At 46.2% G+C, this 18,908-nt stretch overlaps 2 non-coding genes across 2 annotated transcripts; both read right to left on the reverse strand.

Annotated features, from left to right (window-relative positions):
• Positions 1-8,166: 8,166 nt before the first annotated feature.
• trnag-ucc (transfer RNA glycine (anticodon UCC)) lies at positions 8,167-8,238 on the reverse strand. Its single transcript has one exon. It is a non-coding gene; the product is annotated as a tRNA-Gly (tRNA).
• Positions 8,239-10,923: 2,685 nt separating this feature from the next.
• Positions 10,924-11,015, reverse strand: trnar-ucu (transfer RNA arginine (anticodon UCU)). The gene is given in 2 exon segments: positions 10,924-10,959; positions 10,979-11,015. It is a non-coding gene; the product is annotated as a tRNA-Arg (tRNA).
• Positions 11,016-18,908: the final 7,893 nt, after the last annotated feature.

The raw sequence follows: 18,908 nt of genomic DNA on the forward strand, positions 1-18,908 counted from the left end.
ATCTGCACATCTTTGGAGTGTGGGAGGAAACCGGAGCTCCCAGCCGAAACCCACGGAGAACACCAAGCGGGAATCGAACCTGAGACCCGACGCTGTGAAGCCATAGTGCTAACCACTATGTTACCGTGCTGCCCCTCAACTATTTATGGGATGAAGGAGCAGACAGAGCTGGGTGTGTATGTGGATAGATCATTGAAGGTGGACAGGTGGAGAGAGCAGGTAATAAAGCAAATCTCATGCTTATTTACGAGTGGAAAAGAGAACAAGAGCAAGGAGGTTATGCTGAATCTGTACAAGGCACCAGTTAGACATCAGATGGAATATTTTGCACAGCTCTGGGAGCCACAATATTGGAAGGCTGTGGACGTATTGGGCAGCGTGCAGAAGAGGTTTACAGGATTGATTCCATTTAGGAGGCTAGATTGGAGATATTGGGAACGTTCTCCTTGGAGAGGATAAGGCAGAGAGGAGATATGATGGAGATGTTCAAAATCAGGAGGGGGCTAGGCGGAGTAACTAGAGAGAAACAGTTCCCCCGAGTAAAAAGAGCAAGAATGAGAGGGCACAGATTTCCGTTGATTTGCAAAGGAAGCAGATGTGATGTTTGAAAAAGAAGCACTTTTGCACAACGAGTGCTTCGGGTCTGGAATGCACTGAGGAGTGAATCTTCTTGCACCATTCTCTATACCGATATTCCTAATCCTCTGTCTGATAATCGATTTAAATCACGACACCAGTTTTGGGCAGGAGTTTGGCACCATGAAAACTTGCGGCTTCAGAAACTCCAAAACAGACGCCAGCTTCATTTGGGGCACTGCTGGCAGATTTTGTCTTTCCAGAACCGGCCGCCCAGCCGTGAAATCAAGTTCATCAGAAGATCTCATTACACTGTAAGACGGAGGAGCAGAAGTGGCCCATTCGGCCAATCGTGTCTGCTCCACCATTCAAAGAGGTTATGTCTGAACTGATATAATCCTCAAACCCAGTATCCCGCCTTATCCCCATAATCCTTGCTTTCCTTTACTAATTAAAAATCTGTCTCAAGGGCAGCACGGTGGTTCAGTAGTTTATACAGCTGCCTCACGGCACCGAAGGGCCATGTTCGATCCCAGCTCTGGGTCACTATCTGCGTCGAGTTTGCATATTCTCCCTGTGTTTGGGTGCGTTTCGCTCCCACAACCAAAAGATGTGCAGGGTCGGTGGATTGGTTGCAAAATTGCCCCTTAGTTGGAAAAAATGTTTGGGTACTCTAAATTTAAAAAAAATCTGTCTGTGGCAGCCTTCAACAAATTAACTGATCCACTGCTTAACCACTTCCTTACCTTGCAGGTCAGCTGTTCGGGAGAGAGAGAGAGCCCGGACCTTGGAAACAGCGCGGGAGTTTCAAAAAGCGCGGGAGCTGCGAGGCAGAGGGGACAGTTTAAAAGGGCGCGCCGTGGGTGAGGTAAGTACTGATTAACCACTTCCTTACCTTGCAGGTCAGCTGTTCGGGAGAGAGAGGGAGCCGGGACCTTGGAAACAGCGCGGGAGTTTCGAAAAGCGCGGGAGCTGCGAGGCAGAGGGGACAGTTTAAAAGGGCGCGCCGTGGGTGAGGTAAGTACTGATTAACCACTTCCTTACCTTGCAGGTCAGCTGTTCGGGGGAGAGAGGGAGCCGGGACCTTGGAAACAGCGCGGGAGTTTCAAAAAGCGCGGGAGCTGCGAGGCAGAGGGGACAGTTTAAAAGGGCGCGCCGTGGGTGAGGTAAGTACTGCTTAACCACTTCCTTACCTTGCAGGTCAGCTGTTCGGGAGAGAGAGGGAGCCGGGACCTTGGAAACAGCGCGGGAGTTTCAAAAAGCGCGGGAGCTGCGAGGCAGAGGGGACAGTTTAAAAGGGCGCGCCGTGGGTGAGGTAAGTACTGATTAACCACTTCCTTACCTTGCAGGTCAGCTGTTCGGGAGAGAGATCAGTTTTGGGAGCAGGCCTATTGGCTGACTGTAAATCAGGAAGGATACAAAGGGTGTGGCTGAAGTGCCTATAGAAACGGAGTGCTGAAGGCAAACAGAGTGTATCTGAGTTTGGGTAAGGCTGAGTTCGGGTAAGAGGGGAGTGACAAAAAAAAAAAATCAAATTAATTAAGTAAATTAATTAACTAGTTAAGGGAATTTGGTGCTCACCTGAAGGAGGTGCAGAGAAGCAGAGCTGTGAGGGAGTCTCTGGAGCAATTACATCACAGCCAGCAGGTAAGTGATTGGCTTGTAACTGGTAAGTGATTTCTCTCTCTTTGACTTTCTCTTAGCTGTGTAGTGTAGTTGATATTTAACTTCAGGTTTAAGTCATGGCAGGAGAGCTCAGACCCGTGTCATGCTCCTCTTGTGAGATGTGGCAAGTCAGGGACCCTTCTGGTGTCCCTGACTCCTTCATCTGCAAGAAGTGTGTCCAACTGCAGCTCCTGTTTGACCGCTTGACGGCTCTGGAGCTGCGGATGGACTCACTTTGGAGCATCCGCGATGCTGAGGAAGTTGTGGAAAGCACATTCAGTGAGTTGGTCACACCGCAGATTAAAATTACTGAGGCAGATAGGGAATGGGTGACCAACAGACAGAGGGAGAGTAGGAAGGCAGTGCAGGGATGCCCTGCGGTCATCTCCCTCCAAAACAGATTTACCGTTTTGGAAACTGTTGGGGGAGATGGCTCACCAGGGGAAGGTGGCAGCAGCCAGGTTCATGGTACCGTGGCTGGCTCTGCTGCACAGAAGGGCGGGAAAAAGAGTGGCAGAGCTATAGTGATAGGGGATTCAATTGTAAGGGGAATAGGCAGGCGTTTCTGCGGACGCAAATGAGAATCCAGGTTGGTATGTTGCCTCCCTGGTGCAAAGGTCAAGGATGTCTCGGAGCGGCTGCAGGGCATTCTGGAGGGGGAGGGTGAACAGCCAGCTGTCGTGGTGCATATAGGCACCAACGATATAGGTAAAAAACGGGATGAGGTCCTACAAGCTGAATTTAGGGAGTTAGGAGTTAAACTAAAAAGTAGGACCTCAAAGGTAGTAATCTCAGGATTGCTACCAGTGCCACGTGATAGTCAGAGTAGGAATGACAGGATAGCTAGGATGAATACGTGGCTTGAGAGATGGTGCAAGAGGGAGGGTTTCAAATTCCTGGGACATTGGGACCGATTCTGGGGGAGGTGGGACCTGTACAAATCGGACGGTCTGCATCTGGGTGGGACTGGAACCAATGTTCTCGGGGGGGTGTTTGCTAGTGCAGTTGGGGAGGGTTTAAACTAATGTGCCAGGGGGATGGGAACCGATGTAGGAAGTCAGTGGGGACAGAAACAAAAGGCAGGAAGGGAGAGTGTGTAAAGCATGACCAGAGAAAGCAGGGCAGAGAGCAAGGAAGGTCTACATTAAACTGCATTTATTTCAATGCAAGGGGCCTGACGGGCAAAGCGGATGAACTCAGGGCATGGACGGGCACATGGGACTGGGATATTATAGCTATGACTGAAACATGGCTAAGGGAGGGGCAGGACTGGCAGCTCAATGTTCCGGGGTACAGATGCTATAGAAAGGATAGAACAGGAGGTAAGAGAGGAGGGGGAGTGACGTTTTTGATTAGGGAGAACATCACGGCAGTAATTAGAGGGGATATATCCGAGGGTTCGCCCACTGAGTCTATATGGGTGGAACTGAAAAATAAGAAGGGAGAGATCACCTTGGTAGGACTGTACTACAGGCCCCCAAATAGTCAGCGGGAAATTGAGGAGCAAATATGTAAGGAGATTACAGATAGCTGCAAGAATAATTGGGTGGTAGTAGTAGGGGACTTTACCTTTCCCAACATTGACTGGGACAGCCATAGCATTAGGGGCTTGGATGGAGGGAAATTTGTTGAGTGTATTCAGGAGGAATTTCTCATTCAGTATGTGGATGGACCGACTAGAGAGGGGGCAAAACTTGACCTCGTCTTGGGAAATAAGGAAGGGCAAGTGACAGAAGTGCTAGTGAGGGATCACTTTGGGACAAGTGACCATAATTCCATTAGTTTTAAGATAGCTATGGAGAATGATAGGTCTGGCCCAAGAGTTAAAATTCTTAATTGGGGCAAGGCCAATTTTGATGGTATCAGACAGGAACTTGCAGACGTAGATTGGGGGAGACTATTGGCAGACAAAGGGACGGCTGGTAAATGGGAGGCTTTTAAAAATGTGTTAACCAAGGTGCAGGGTAAGCACATTCCCTTTAGAGTGAAGGGCAAGGCTGGTAGAAGTAGGGAACCCTGGATGACTCGAGATATTGAGACTCTGGTCAAAAAGAAGAAGGAGGCATATGACGTACATAAGCAACTGGGATCAAGTAGATCCCTTGAAGAGTATAGAGATTGTCGAAATAGAGTTAAGAGGGAAATCAGGAGGGCAAAAAGGGGACATGAAATTGCTTTGGCAAATAATGCAAGGGAGAATCCAAAGAGATTCTACAGATACATAAAGGGGAAAAGAGTAACTCGGGACAGAGTCGGGCCTCTTAAGGATCAACAAGGACATCTATGTGTAGAGCCACAAGAGTTGGGTGAGATCCTGAATGAATATTTCTCATCGGTATTCACGGTAGAGAAAGGCATGGATGTTAGGAAACTAAGGGAAATAAATAGTGATGTCTTGAGAAGTGTGCATATTACAGAGGAGGAGGTGCTGGAAGTCTTAAAGCGCATCAAGGTAGATAAATCCCCGGGACCTGATGAAATGTATCCCAGGATGTTGTGGGAGGCTAGGGAGGAAATTGCGGGTCCCCTAACCGAGATATTTGAATCATCGGCAGCCACAGGTGAGGTGCCTGAAGATTGGAGAGTGGCGAATGTTGTGCCCTTGTTTAAGAAGGGCAGCAGGGAAAAGCCTGGGAACTACAGACCGGTGAGCCTAACATCTGTAGTAGGTAAGTTGCTAGAAGGTATTCTGAGAGACAGGATCTACAAGCATTTAGAGAGGCAAGGACTGATTCGGGGCAGTCAGCATGGCTTTAAGCGTGGAAAATCATGTCTCACAAATTTGATTGAGTTTTTTGAGGGGGTGACCAAGAAGGTAGATGAGGGCAGTGCAGTAGACGTTGTCTACATGGACTTTAGCAAAGCCTTTGACAAGGTACCGCATGGTAGGTTGTTGCAGAAGGTTAAAGCTCACGGGATCCAGGGTGAGGTTGCCAATTGGATTCAAAATTGGCTGGACGACAGAAGGCAGAGGGTGGTTGTAGAGGGTTGTTTTTCAAACTGGAGGCCTGTGACCAGTGGTGTGCCTCAGGGATCGGTGCTGGGTCCACTGTTACTTGTGATTTATATTAATGATTTGGATGAGAATTTAGGAGGCATGGTTAGTAAGTTTGCAGATGACACCAAGATTGGTGGCACAGTGGATAGTGAAGAAGGTTATCTAGGATTGCAACGGGATCTTGATCAATTAGGCCAGTGGGACGACGAATGGCAAATGGAGTTTAATTTAGATAAATGTGAGGTGATGCATTTTGGCAGATCGAATCAGGCCAGGACCTACTCAATTAATGGTATGGCGTTGGGGAGAGTTATAGAACAAAGAGATCTAGGAGTACAGGTTCATAGCTCCTTGAAGGTGGAGTCGCAGGTGGACAGGGTGGTGAAGAAGGCATTCGGCATGCTTGGTTTCATTGGTCAGAACATTGAATATAGGAGTTGGGACGTCTTGTTGAAGTTGTACAAGACATTGGTACGGCCACACTTGGAATACTGTGTGCAGTTCTGGTCACCCTATTATAGAAAGGATATTATTAAACTAGAAAGAGTGCAGAAAAGATTTACTAGGATGTTGCCGGGACTTGATGGTTTGAGTTATAAGGAGAGGCTGGATAGACTGGGACTTTTTTCCCTGGAGCGTAGGAGGCTTAGGGGTGATCTTATAGAGGTCTATAAAATAATGAGGGGCATAGATAAGGTAGATAGTCAACATCTTTTCCCAAAGCTAGGGGAGTCTAAAACTAGAGGGCATAGGTTTAAGGTGAGAGGGGAGAGATTCAGAAGGGCCCAGAGGGGCAATTTCTTCACTCAGAGGGTAGTGAGTGTCTGGAATGGGCTGCCAGAGGTAGTAGTAGAGGCGGGTACAATTGTGTCTTTCAAAAAGCATTTAGATAGTTACATGGGTAAGATGGGTATAGAGGGTTATGGGCCAAGTGCGGGCAACTGGGACTAGCTTAATGGTAAAAACTGGGCGGCATGGACTGGTTGGGCCGAAGGGCCTGTTTCCATGCTGTAAACGTCTATGATTCTATGGTTCACCCTCTACAGCCATATTCGGTTCATACAAACATTTCTACAGATGCTCTATACTCCTAGAGAAGAAACTACTCCTCATTTCTGGTTGAAATGGGCGGCCAGTTACTCTGAGATTATTCCTTCTGGTCCTAGACCCTCCCACATGGTGAACCAGCTTCTCAGCATTTATCCTGTCAAGACCCTCCCCCCCCCGGGTGGATATAGAGGGATGTGGGCTAAATGCGGGCAAGTGGGACTAGCTTCGTGATAGAAACTGGGCGGCATGGTCAAGCTGGGCCGAAGGGCCAGTGTGCATGCTGAAACATCTATGGCTGTAACCATCTTCCTGAGGACATTAGAATTCCCTCCACAGCATTGTATTGAACCGATTGATACATAATATTTTATTCAATTCTTTATCCAAATCAATCAGATATTGTAGATTCATTCGGGGGTAAACGAAAGACTAAGATGAGAGAGGAGGGAAAACTGGATTGTCAGCACAAGTTCCACCGGATTTCTGTATAAAACGACCGCGGAAGGACTCGAACCTGCAATCGTCTGATATCATCAATAGATGATAGTATGTTTCTGGAACATACCTCTTCATTCACTTGAGGAAGGAGCAGCGCTCCGAAAGCTAGTGACATCGAAACAAACCTGTTCGACTTTAACCTGGTGTTGTAAGACTTCTTACTGTGCTCACCCCAGTCCAACGCCGGCATCTCCACATCATCAATAGAACCACCGAAGTCAGACGCCTTATCCATTAGGCCACGCGGCCACCGGCTGTAACATCTGAGCTGATGTTTAGCCCACGTGAAAAAATACTGCGATTATTTGTGTTTCATTTCTGTTTTTTGATGATCCGCTCTTTCCCAGATCCCAGAAAATACAAGGGAAAGCTCCAGCTGCCGGACATGGTCATTTTCAAAGTGGAAAAGCCCTTCACCCTGTGAGCTGTGAAGATTCATGGAGGCTCGGGGACTCTCAGGTCGGCCAGGGGTCTTTATCCGGCTCCATTCACAGGAAAAGTGACTTCAGTTTCCGGAATGACATCCACTCTCTCTGAAACCCCCAAACGGAAATTCAGACTCACCGTGAAGGTGAAGACTGCGGACTGCGGTTCCCGCTCCTGCTGTTTAATACAGATCACTATAACTGTGTACAGTGAGCAGAAAGAAATTGCTGTTGTTTGTCAACATTTCTTCCTGAACTCACTGTCATTCTGCTTCAACAGGACGACTTTGAATCTCCTGATATTTGAGAAATTTGCTCAAGCGGGTAAATATGAAATATATTACCTGCATCGTGCTTTTGAATGGAGTCATTTCGAGAACATTCCCACACAGAGAGAAATTCCTGCAACCGGCTGCAGAAAAATTCCGTGCGCCTGATGTGATTTCAACGCAACCTTCTGACCTGGAGTCAGGCGCGCTCCCGTTGCGCCGCAAGCGCAAATGAACTCAGAGATTATTTTTATTTATTTACACTTTGACTGTGTTCTGTACATCAGCAACTGTGCGAAACAAACTCAAGGAAGTTAGATTGAGGGTTATTAAAGGGCCCTGAAGTAAAGCAGCTGTACCACGTGGTTAAGGTGATGCACAATAATCCATTGTGCTCTGTACACGTGGCTTCAAATCCCATCCTGGTCTGTAACGTGTCTGTTGTGTCTCTGTTTGGTCCACTTCATGAGGGTGAAGTGAAAAAGCTGCGGCTTTTAGCTGTTGTTTGACGGCTTGTGGGTGAATAGTGGAACACTGTCCATATTGAAACAATATTAAAAATGATGAGAAAGTTACTTATTTCACTCCACTCCCTAATTGCGCCTACATTCTGAGTTAGAAACTGTTTCTCTTTCTCGGTTTGAAACACACGAAGTCGCGCAAAAGTTCGCTTCCAAATTACTACTGCAATGGCCGGGAATCGAGCCCGGGTCAACTGCTTGGAAGGCAGCTATGCTCACCACTATACCACCAACGCTCACTGACGAAATCTCTGCGTAGCTTATTTCCCTCCAATTTAAAATGCTCCTGAATGAATGTATCCGTGTCGCACTGCTACCGTTCAGCCACCAGATGGCACGAGTCCACCATAAATGTATTCCTCCAATTTAATTCTGATGTTCTGTGTGTCATCACATAGGACACTTACTCTGGCCTGAGACCTTACCTTGTCCTTGTGTCCGGACGCTGCCGCTTTCACCATGTTTAAGTTATCACATAGCCCCTCCAGTGCAAGAGGAGGCTCATCGAGTCGGCTTGGCCCAATCCCCACTTCACCGGTCGATCACATCAGTGTGTCAGCGTGGCCGGAAGAGAAAATGCTGGAAAATCTCAGTAGGTCCGGCAGCATCTGTAGGGAGAGAAAAGACCTAACCTTTCGAGTCCAATGACCCTTTGTCAAAGCCGAGTCATTGGTCTCGAAACGTTAACTCTTTTCTCTCCCTACAGATGCTGCTCGACTTGCTGACATTTTCCAGCACTTTCTCTTTCGTTTCAGATTCCAGCATCCGCAGGAATTTGCTGTTACCCATGTTTTTCCCAGTGTGGCCGAGTGTTCAGGTCGCAGACTTTTCTGAAGGCGTGTGTTCGAATCCCACCCCTAATATTGACTTTTCCTCCGTGAGGCTCCATCCAAACCCGCGGGACCTCTCACCTGGAAACACAAGGGGAGCAGATACAGAGAAACAGCGACCACCTGCAAGTTCCACTCCGAGACACATACCATCCTGGGAAATATATCACCATTTCTGTGGCTGGCTCACAATCCCGGAACTCCCTCCCTAACAGCACTGTGTGTGTACATACACCACATGGACTTGCAGTGGCTCAAGATTCACGTCACCGCCAAATTCTTAAGGGTAATTAATTTTGGACAATAAATGTTGACGGATTCAGCGACACCCACATCCCGTCAAATAACTTTTAAAATATTTTGGAAACCGAGTCCCCTGAACTCAGCTCAGAATGTTCACAAATCACAAAGCAAATTACTTCAAATGTTGATCATCATAAATAATAAACACAGGAAATGCTGGAAACGCTCAGAAATGAAACATCATCTGTGGGGAGAAAACTGGAAGCAGCGTTCCAGCTCTGTGATTGGATCATTTCCTTCTCTCTCAATGTGAAATCCTGGACTCAGCTGATAAACAGCAAGATGCCAATCACCAGTCATCAGTATCAGAAACAATGAACCTTTAGGATAGCGAGGCCGAGCGGTCTGAGGAGATGGGTTTAGGTTTCAGTCTCTTCGAGGATGCGGGTGGAAATCCAACCGCTGCCAACATTTGTAGGAAAAGCGGCTAAGGTGGGAAATGGAAATAAAAGTGAACGATGTTGCAAAACTCTTGCTCTTATCCCAAAAGATCTTTCCGTTACTGACATTGTTGTGTCCTGTGTAAGTCGAGCTGAACTGATTTGGTGCCGCTTGTTCTCACCTTGCAGCCCGTCAGTCTCCGTATTGCAGGGACCATTTATGACATCATCAAAAACACCCTCCCCTGCTCTCCCCATTCACCAGACTGAAGGGACAATCCCCTCCGCGACCGCTGCTCCACCGCCAATATCCGCTCACTTTCTATCTGCACCTTTCTTTGCAAGTGCAGGAGATGCAACTCCTGCCTTTTTACCTCCTGCCTCCTCATTATCCAAGGGCCCAAAACACTCATCCCAAGTGAACCAGTGAGACACTTGTGCTTTTCAGTTTAAGCTCCTGTATTTGCTGCCACAATTTGGTCTCATCGACTTCAACAGGTCAAATAACAGTCTGTGACCGCTTTGAGAAATCTCTGTCAATCCACAATCCTGACTCTGAGTTTCCTGCCACTTGTCATTTCAATTCTCCACCTGCCCACTCTCACCTTTCTGTCCTTGGTCATCCGTGTTCCAATATAGATTAACGGAAACTCGAGTAAAACCACCTCAACATTTAAGTAGCCTCCCACAGAATTCCGTCCTCAACATCGAGCTCAGTAATTTTAGATTATAAAATCTCTCTCCATTTTGTTTGGAGTGTGTCTTGCCCGTCCGTTTGTTTGTCTTTTGCTTCTAATTGCATTCATTCATTTTGCACTTGGACGGCGGAGAGACAGCTGGAGATTTTTCTAGAATGAATTGTAGAGCTCAAGGCTCAGACAGCTGAAGACGCGGCCACCATTGATGGAACAATGAAAAGTGCAAATGAGCAAGAGGACAAGGAAAGAGAAAGGTCTGGGAATGGAATCGAAACTCCAGTCTGGTAAGTGAGAAATCTCCCCCTGAACCACTAATGTTCACACGGCCGCTCATTCCATGTGTCCAGTCGGAAACCTGTCTGAAGGAACATGCAGTCTGACCGAGCCTGTGATAATCCTCCACTGTCTGATCTAAAGCTGCAACATGAGCTGTTCATTGCAGCTGAGATAAACGTGTTGGTGTGAGCATTCAGTGGTGTCGATTCACATCATCCTTGTTTGGAGCTGCCTGTGAGGAACAAACTGCCCGCGGGTATATTTGTCTGAGGAGGGAACAGACTGACTCTGGTCAGCAGCTTCCAAATATTTTGTGCTCAGATGGGAAAGCGGAGAGTGACTGGAGTCACTTTTCAGAAGGAAGTTCGGGACGGCAGTTACACTTATCTCGGAACATTGATAAACCTGTTACTGATTTCTTCAAACCGAAAATCCGACTCTGATGGGATTCGAACCCACAACCTTTGAATGTCTCATCACGTCAGCGACTAGAAGTCCAACGCGCTATCCGTTGCGCCACAGAGCCACACCTGCAGCGCTTTCCCATCCCCATATGAGGATTTCTGTAGTTGTCCAACAGGCATTTCAAAAGTTCAGTAATTCGCACAGTGACGACATTTCAAAAGTACTTCATTGCCTGGAAATGTTTTGGGCCGCCCTATGGTTGTAAAAAAGCGCGACAGAAATTCTACTAAAACTCCGGAAGGACACAGCCAGGTTGGTGCAATGGGAGGACATGTAGCAGACAAGGAATGAAGTGATTTATTTTTGTAGGAAGAACAGAAGAGAACAATATAAAATAAAGTGTCTATTTACAAGAAAGAGTGCAGGAACAGCGGGACATGTGTACAAATCATTGAAGCTGACAGGGCAGGCTGTAAGAGTCGTTTATAAATCAAACAGTGTCATGACTTTATTAATAGCGGCACAGAGTACAAGATGACAGAGGGGTCATCTCTCCCTTTTCAGCTCCTGACTGCAGAGGCTTTTCTTGTGAAACCGTTTGTTGGAAAACCTCTTTCCCTGGAGGGAGGCGGGAGTTTGGAACTCGCTGCCTGAAAGGCTGGTGGAGCAGAGACCCTCATAATATCTAAGAAGTGTTTAGATGGGCAATTGCGATCCCAGGGTACACGAGGCGATGTTCCAAGTGCTGGGGAATGGGATGAGAATGGTTCGGTGGTTGTTATTGACCGGCACAGATGCGATGGGCTGAAGGGCCATTTCTCTGCTGTCTGATTCGATGACTTTATGAATGAAATGCAACATGTGTTTGCAGCTGTCTGTGTTTATATCCTGTTGTATTCACAGGAACAAACAAACTGGGCTGGTCGTTGAGCACCTCGAGACTGTTCTGCCCTACATTTAGATTGAGTAAGGGCTCCGTGTACTTTAACTCCAGCTCCCTGACAGGATTTCAGAAACCCTCCACAAACGGCAGTCCTATTGATTAATAAAGGTCCCAGAGATGGATAATCAGTGAAAATCACAGCCAGAGAGACCTGCAATAACCCTCAGTGCAGGAAAGGCAACTCATTGTCCTTTGGCCCAACAGGAAAATACTGCGGATGCTGCAAATCTGGAACAAAGACAGAAAATGCTGCAAATATTCAGCTGATCCGGCAGCTCCTGTGGACGGTGGAATAGGTCGTTCCATTGAAAGGTCAGGATCTGAAATGTTAACTATTTCTCTTGTCAGTGATACCACGGAACCGTAAAATATTTCAAGCATTCCGGTTTGTTCAGCTAAACATCCTCACACTCTGTAGCTTAGATCAATCCCAGCAGAGTGTCACTGCGTTTGACCTGATCTGTGTGATTGAACACTTCCTACATAAAGTCACAGAGTCATAGATGTTTACAGCATGGAAACAGGTCCTCCGGCCCAGCTTGTCCATGGTGCCCAGTTTCTATCACCATGTTAGTCCCACTTGCCCATATTTGATCCATGTCCCTCTATATCCACCCTGCCCAGGTAAATATCTCATTGTATTTTACAGGAAAACATTGTACCGATTCTACACTGCCTCTGGCAGCCCATTTCGGATGCTCACCACCATCCGCGTGAAAGCAAATCCTCTCTGGTCTCTTTGGCACCTCTCCCCTCTCACCTTAAACCTATGCCCTTTAGGCTCCTCTACCTTTGGGAAAATATGTTGACTATCTGCCTGATCTATGCTCCTCATTGTTTTATAGACCTCTATCAGTTCACCTCGAAGCCTCCGACGCTCCAGGGGAAAAATCCAAGCCTGTCCAGTCTCTCCTTATAACCCAGGGGACCAAGTCCTGGTAGCATCCTCGTAACTCTCTTCGGGACTCTTTCCAGTTTACCAATATACTTCCCATAATAGGGTGACTAGAACTGAACATAGTATTTCGTGTGTGCTCTTACCAATGTATTGTACAGCGTCAATATTCAATATCCTGACCAATAAAACCGAGCCTGCTGAATGGCTTCTTCACCTGTCCACCTGCGACTTTACCTACAAGGCGCTCCGAACTTGTACCCCTAGATCTCGTTGTTCTGTAATTCTCCACAAAGAATACAACAGCGCAAAATCTGTCTTTCTTCCAGAATTGCAGGTTTAAATTGTCCTTCACTTTCCAGTGGATAATTTACAGACATTTTAACACAAGGACTGAATTCAGTCCAATGGTAAATGCTTTCGACTAGAAATCAGCTGGATTTTTCCCTTTGACTTCAGTCCTGCTCCCAGAGAATCTGTTCAGTAGTTAAAATAATGTTTTCTTTTGAATCCTTTATTTCCACCGAATGTTGACGCTGAAATTCCTCACAGTTCTCTCCATTGTTATCTACTCTGAAGGTATTGACTGCACCGTCTATTTGAGACATGCTCACAGGGCTATGATAGAGGCTTTCTTTCAGGTTTTAGGCCTCTTTTGGTCATTAAACAAAAACCGGATATCTGCAGAGGAACTCGGAATACCAAACCTCTCTTCCCAGGATGAATTTAGTCAGGGGACAAAATGTTGTTTGAATACAGAATAATAGGTTTGAGGATTTGGGGTGAGATTCCTGGAGTTTTGGGAAGAGAGCGATGTTGTGGAGCAATGTGATAATAGCAGGATACGAGTTTGGGATATTACCCAGTCTGTGTGGGGGGCTGGGGGAAGGAAATTGTCTTGCCTGCCCACTCAAGCTGAATGTTGGGGTTGAGGTGGTGATCAGATCCGTACGGAGGGTGAAATCCTTTCACTGAATTTCACATTTACAGCTCAGGTCCTCGAGGAATCGCTGCTGTATTCCCAGGAGGCGGTGGTCTCATTCTTTAAGCAAAAAACTTCAATCCAGGACCGGTTTGTCAATAAGAACACGCTGGAGGATTGGGATGTTAGAAACTGTTCAGCACTGATTCACTTTATTCATTGTTGTGTCCTGGAATAAACAAGTGGATTGTAGCTGTCCATTAAAAAATCAAATAGAATTCGGAAGTTTCTGGCCAGTAACTTCACAATGTCCACTATTACATCACTCAGCATCCTCAGCTGCATCACATCTCGTCCACATGACATGTGAACATTACCTACAGCCAGTCGTTCTCGTTCCTCTTTGACATAAGTTTGAGACAAAAGAAAACATTTACGAATGGTCGATGAGGACAGTGAGCACTTTTATTGAAGGGAGTTTAAAGAAACCTTTGTGATAAAGAAGTAGGATTAGGGAAATGAAAGTAACAATATGTGGAATGAAGGCACGGGTTGTTCCTGGACTGACTGCAGAATTTGCTGTTTATTTATTCAATAGAGATTTCAGGCCAATTGTATTTGATGTCATTAAGGAGATTAACATTGAAGGAAGCATGTCGTTGTCTATAATGTGTCATTACCTCCTTTTATCAAAATTGCTTTGATAGATGGGATTCAAAGAATTGGAGTCATATGGCATTCCTGTGGATTGTTAGATCCTTGCGAGGGTTCAAACAAATCCTTTGGAAAACCGCCAAGACCGAGGAGATTGTGCAGTGGAGATTGACTGGAGTGGTATCAGTGGTGAAGAGTGTGCTTCCGGAAGATGTATTTCCAATATTGCAAACAAGGCTGCACATTCAGAACCTTCTTACCAACTTCTCATCGATGAAAAGGATGCACTGGTGAAAATCTTCCATGAATCCTTAAATTCTGGAAAATCGCAGCGTGTTTACTTCAGACAGGCATCACAATGAGCGCAGGCTTGGAGTGCCGGAGAGCCTGTCCCTGTGCTGTACTGTTCTTTATGGAAAACTGCCAACATAACACCCTTATTCGAAAAGGGAGGGAGACAGAAACAGATAACTAAATGCTAGTTAGCATAATATCTGTCATGTGGAAACTGTTAGAGTACATTATTTTTGCAGAATAAAGGGATTAAGGGTTATGGTGTTCGGGCCGGAAAATGGAGCTGAGTCCACAAAAGATCAGCCATGATCTCATTGAATGGTGGAGCAGGCTCGAGGGGCCAGATGGCCTACTCCTGCTCCTAGTTCTTATGTTCTTATTATAAAGGATATAATAGCAGAACATTTAGCAATATATAACATAATGAAACAGATTCAGCATGGCTTCAAGAAGGGCACATCATGCATGACAATCTTTTCGAATTATTTGAAGTGGTAATGATCAGGATAAATAAAGGGGAATCCTGCCTCCAGCTGCCTCCCTACCTCCAGTTCCCTCCATCTGTTCCTCTCACAATATCCCCCATTGTGTCACTCACCTCCTTTCCCCCCCTCTCACCCTTCCTCGCTTTTCCTATCCGCCTTCTATCTCTAATCTATTTCCCTTTCTCTGGGATCTGCCTTGTCTCCAGGATCCCACTGACCCAGGGTTCGGGGACTCTCAGGCCGGCCAGGGCTCTTTAACCGGCTCCATTCACAGGAAAAGTGACTTCAGTTTGCACAATACCATCCGCTCTCTCTGAAACCCCCAAACTGAAATTCAGACTCACCGGGAAGGTGAAGACTGCGAGGGCAGCGCGGTGGTACAGTGGTTAGCACTACTGCCTCGCGGCGACGAGGTCCCAGATTCGATCCCAGCTCTGGGTCACTGTCCGTGAGGAGTTTGCACATTCTCCCGTGTTTGCGTGGGTTCCGTCCCCAGAATCCAAAGATGTGCAAACCAGGTGGATTGGCCACGCTAAATTGCCACTTAATTGGGAAAAATGATTTGGTTACTCTAAATTCTTTTAAAAGAAGGGGAAGACTGCGGGTCCCGCTCCTGCTGTTTAATACAGATCACTATAACTGGGCACAGTGAGCAGAAAGAAATTCATGTTGTTTGCGTGCATTTCACTCCAATTTAAAACGCCCCAGAATGAAAGTGTCCGTGTCACACGGCTCCCGTTCAGTCAGGAGATGGCACCAGTCCGCAATAAATTTATTTATGCAATTTATTTCTGATGTTCTGTGTGTCATTACATAGGACTCTTACTCTGATCTGAGACCTTACCTTGTCCTTGTGTCCTGGTGCTGCTCTTTTCATCCTGTTTCAGTAATAACTATTTACTGGTATTAATTATGTAACTTACTTAGTGATTTATTTATTCAGCCACTAGGAGTGTTTTAAGCTCATTCTGTATACGGAACTTTGCGTGGCTCGTATTCTGGCCCGTTTAACCCACCTATTTACTCTTGTTTCAGACTGAGAACTTAGTTATTAATGTTGAAGATTGTTGTTTATTTAAACCATGTTTCCACGCAAAACAAATTGATGCTGGTTATTAGATAAGAAACCCATGGGTGATGAGAACAGTTGGTGAATTTTATATGAGGAGTGTCCCCTCCTTTTCCGTCCTGACCTGCGATATTTAATTAAATAATTCACCACTGTGATGGCCAGGAACTGAAGCTGGGTCAAATGCTGGGACAGTCCCCACTATACCACCACCTGTCCCCGGGTAATGTCACCCCCTCGGTATTTACAGAACGAATACACAAACAATGAAGCGGGGGAATGTTTGAAATCAGAGATTGGATATTCTTGTAACCAATAGGGCTGTAATGGGAATCTTTCATTTTCCGATAGATCGGGATGAGCTGGGTCGCTCAGTCAGAAATCAGATATCTGGGGATTTAAATGTGATTACTACAATGATAATATTTAACCATGTTAATGTTATTTTGCTCCAATTGAAACGTGTCACGAATACATCGTTACCTTGTTGCACAACTTGCTTTCAGCCAGGAGATGGCAGCAGTGCGCAATAGTTTGGGTCTCCTGATTGTGTCCACAGATCCCGATAGGAATGGAGCTGCTGCTTCCCGGGAGCTGCCAAGCAAGAGGCACAGATATTGACCAACTGCACCCGCTCCAAATAGATTCCCCTAATTACTGAACAAAACAAAAACAAGCAGAAATCATATTTTCAGAAACTATGACAGTGTCTCTGAAAACAACACACCAACACCTCTGAAAGAATCGATTTGCTGTAACTAATTCAAGATGAACCGTTTCAATGTCAGCCGTAATTCCTTACCAGTTCTCAGACAGGCAGCTTCACTTTTCAAGGTCCGGCTCAATAAAATCAATCACAGGCCCATGATCTGCTTCCCTCCTGTTCTCAGACACATCCACTTTGTACAAGGGCGCACTAACTGGTTTTCAGAGTAAGAGTCAGACTGCAGTCACCTCATTCTCTCTCGATCCCTTTATCCCAGAACCACCTCACAACCAGGAATGGAGCTTCTCACAGAGCCAAGAATGGAATAGTTTGTCGATTCTTCCACTGATTCAGGACCGTCCATCACCAGGACGTATTCGTCCAAAAGAGTTGGGATGAGATGGGGCTGAGTTTCACTGTATCCAATCAGTCCCCGGAGAAGCACAAAAACAGTGAGTGAGGGAGAGAGAAAGAAACAAAGAAACAGATAGAGAGATAAAATATGTTCCATTTCTACCACGATCTTTTTTCCCAGAAATACATTCACCTGAATGAAACCAAACCACGTTTACATTCGCTGCCGTTGCTGCTTCTCCTTCCAAACGTTGCAGGAAACGTTATTCTTTATTGATTGTTGTTTTGAGTGCGAGATTCTTTATATTTCGTTCAGTTTCCCAAAAAATGTTAAATATCTGACTAAACTCGATATAGGTTCAAACCGTTCATTTACAAACATTCCGATTTATTCCCGACTCAACGGCTGGCGCGGGGAATTCAACAAACATCTCGAATCACAGTCGCTGCGAGCAGAGCTCGAACCTGCGCGGGGAAACCCCAATAGATTTCAATCCCAACGCGTTAACCACTCGGCCATCGCAGCTGGGTCCAGTGTGTCATTCATTAATAATTTGGTCGATGGAATACATTCTAAAACCAGCCTGGAATCACTCCAGGAAGTTGTTGTATTCAAACGATCAACGGGGCCCCGTGGTTTACGTGAGGAGGGGTTGAATCTTCGTGGAAAATGGCCATTGGATTTGGAGAGAAGCCTTGAGAGAATCGAAAACCTCAGCTCACTAAACGCACAATTCCACTGATTGGAAATCTATTAGAAATTCAAATGGAACAGGACCACACTTTCCATTCTGGAAGAAATTTAAAATTATGAAATCTAGAAATTACAGCACAGAAGGAGACCTGTGCAGGCCGAATGGTCACATGATGACCTGATGACGCATCTAACATGATCACGTGTCGGGATTCCGGCAGTTCCCCGGATCGCGGTCAGAGCACAAGCCAGGAGGACCTGCTCAATTATTAAATCAGTTATTTTTTATTACAACTCCTTGGTCGCCAGTCATTGAGAGAGCAGCATTTCTACATGGTGTCAGGAGTGGGCAGTATGGCAGAAGGACACCACCGCATCAACCTCCTTGTATCATAGAATCGTAGAATATCCAGCTCAGAAGTAGGCCATTCGGCCCAACCAGTCAGCACTGACACTCCGAATGAGCACCGCAGCAACTCTCTTCCAGAAGAGGTTTAAGAGATAGTGCAGCACCAGCCCGGCTAGCTCAGTCGGTGGAGCATGGGATCCTTAATCCTAGGGTCGTGGGCGCTTCCATGAAAATATTGACGCTGAATGAATTGTATTCATAACAGGAACACAAGGTTATGTCGCTGGACTGGGAATCCAGAGGCCTGAACTCACCTTTCGTGACAACATTTAATAACTCTGGAAATTAAATTTCGTCTCAGTAATGGCCGAGAAAGGTTCTGCTTCAGACGGATCATATTTCCACAACTGGGAACACATTTACACAACAGGTAATGATTTGTCACAACCACAGTGAAGATCTGTCACCGGCAGTCACGGTTCCACGACAGAGAGAACAGTTACACAGCAGGGAGCTCAGTTACACAGCAGAGAGCTCAGTTACACAGCAGAGAGCACAGTTACACAGCAGAGAGCACAGTTACACAGCAGAGAGTACGGTTACACAGCAGGGAGCACGGTTAAACAGCAGAGACCTCAGTTACACAGCA

This window comes from Scyliorhinus torazame, chromosome 24 (assembly GCF_047496885.1).
Source record: "Scyliorhinus torazame isolate Kashiwa2021f chromosome 24, sScyTor2.1, whole genome shotgun sequence".
In the NCBI taxonomy this organism is placed as follows: Eukaryota; Metazoa; Chordata; class Chondrichthyes; order Carcharhiniformes; family Scyliorhinidae; genus Scyliorhinus; species Scyliorhinus torazame.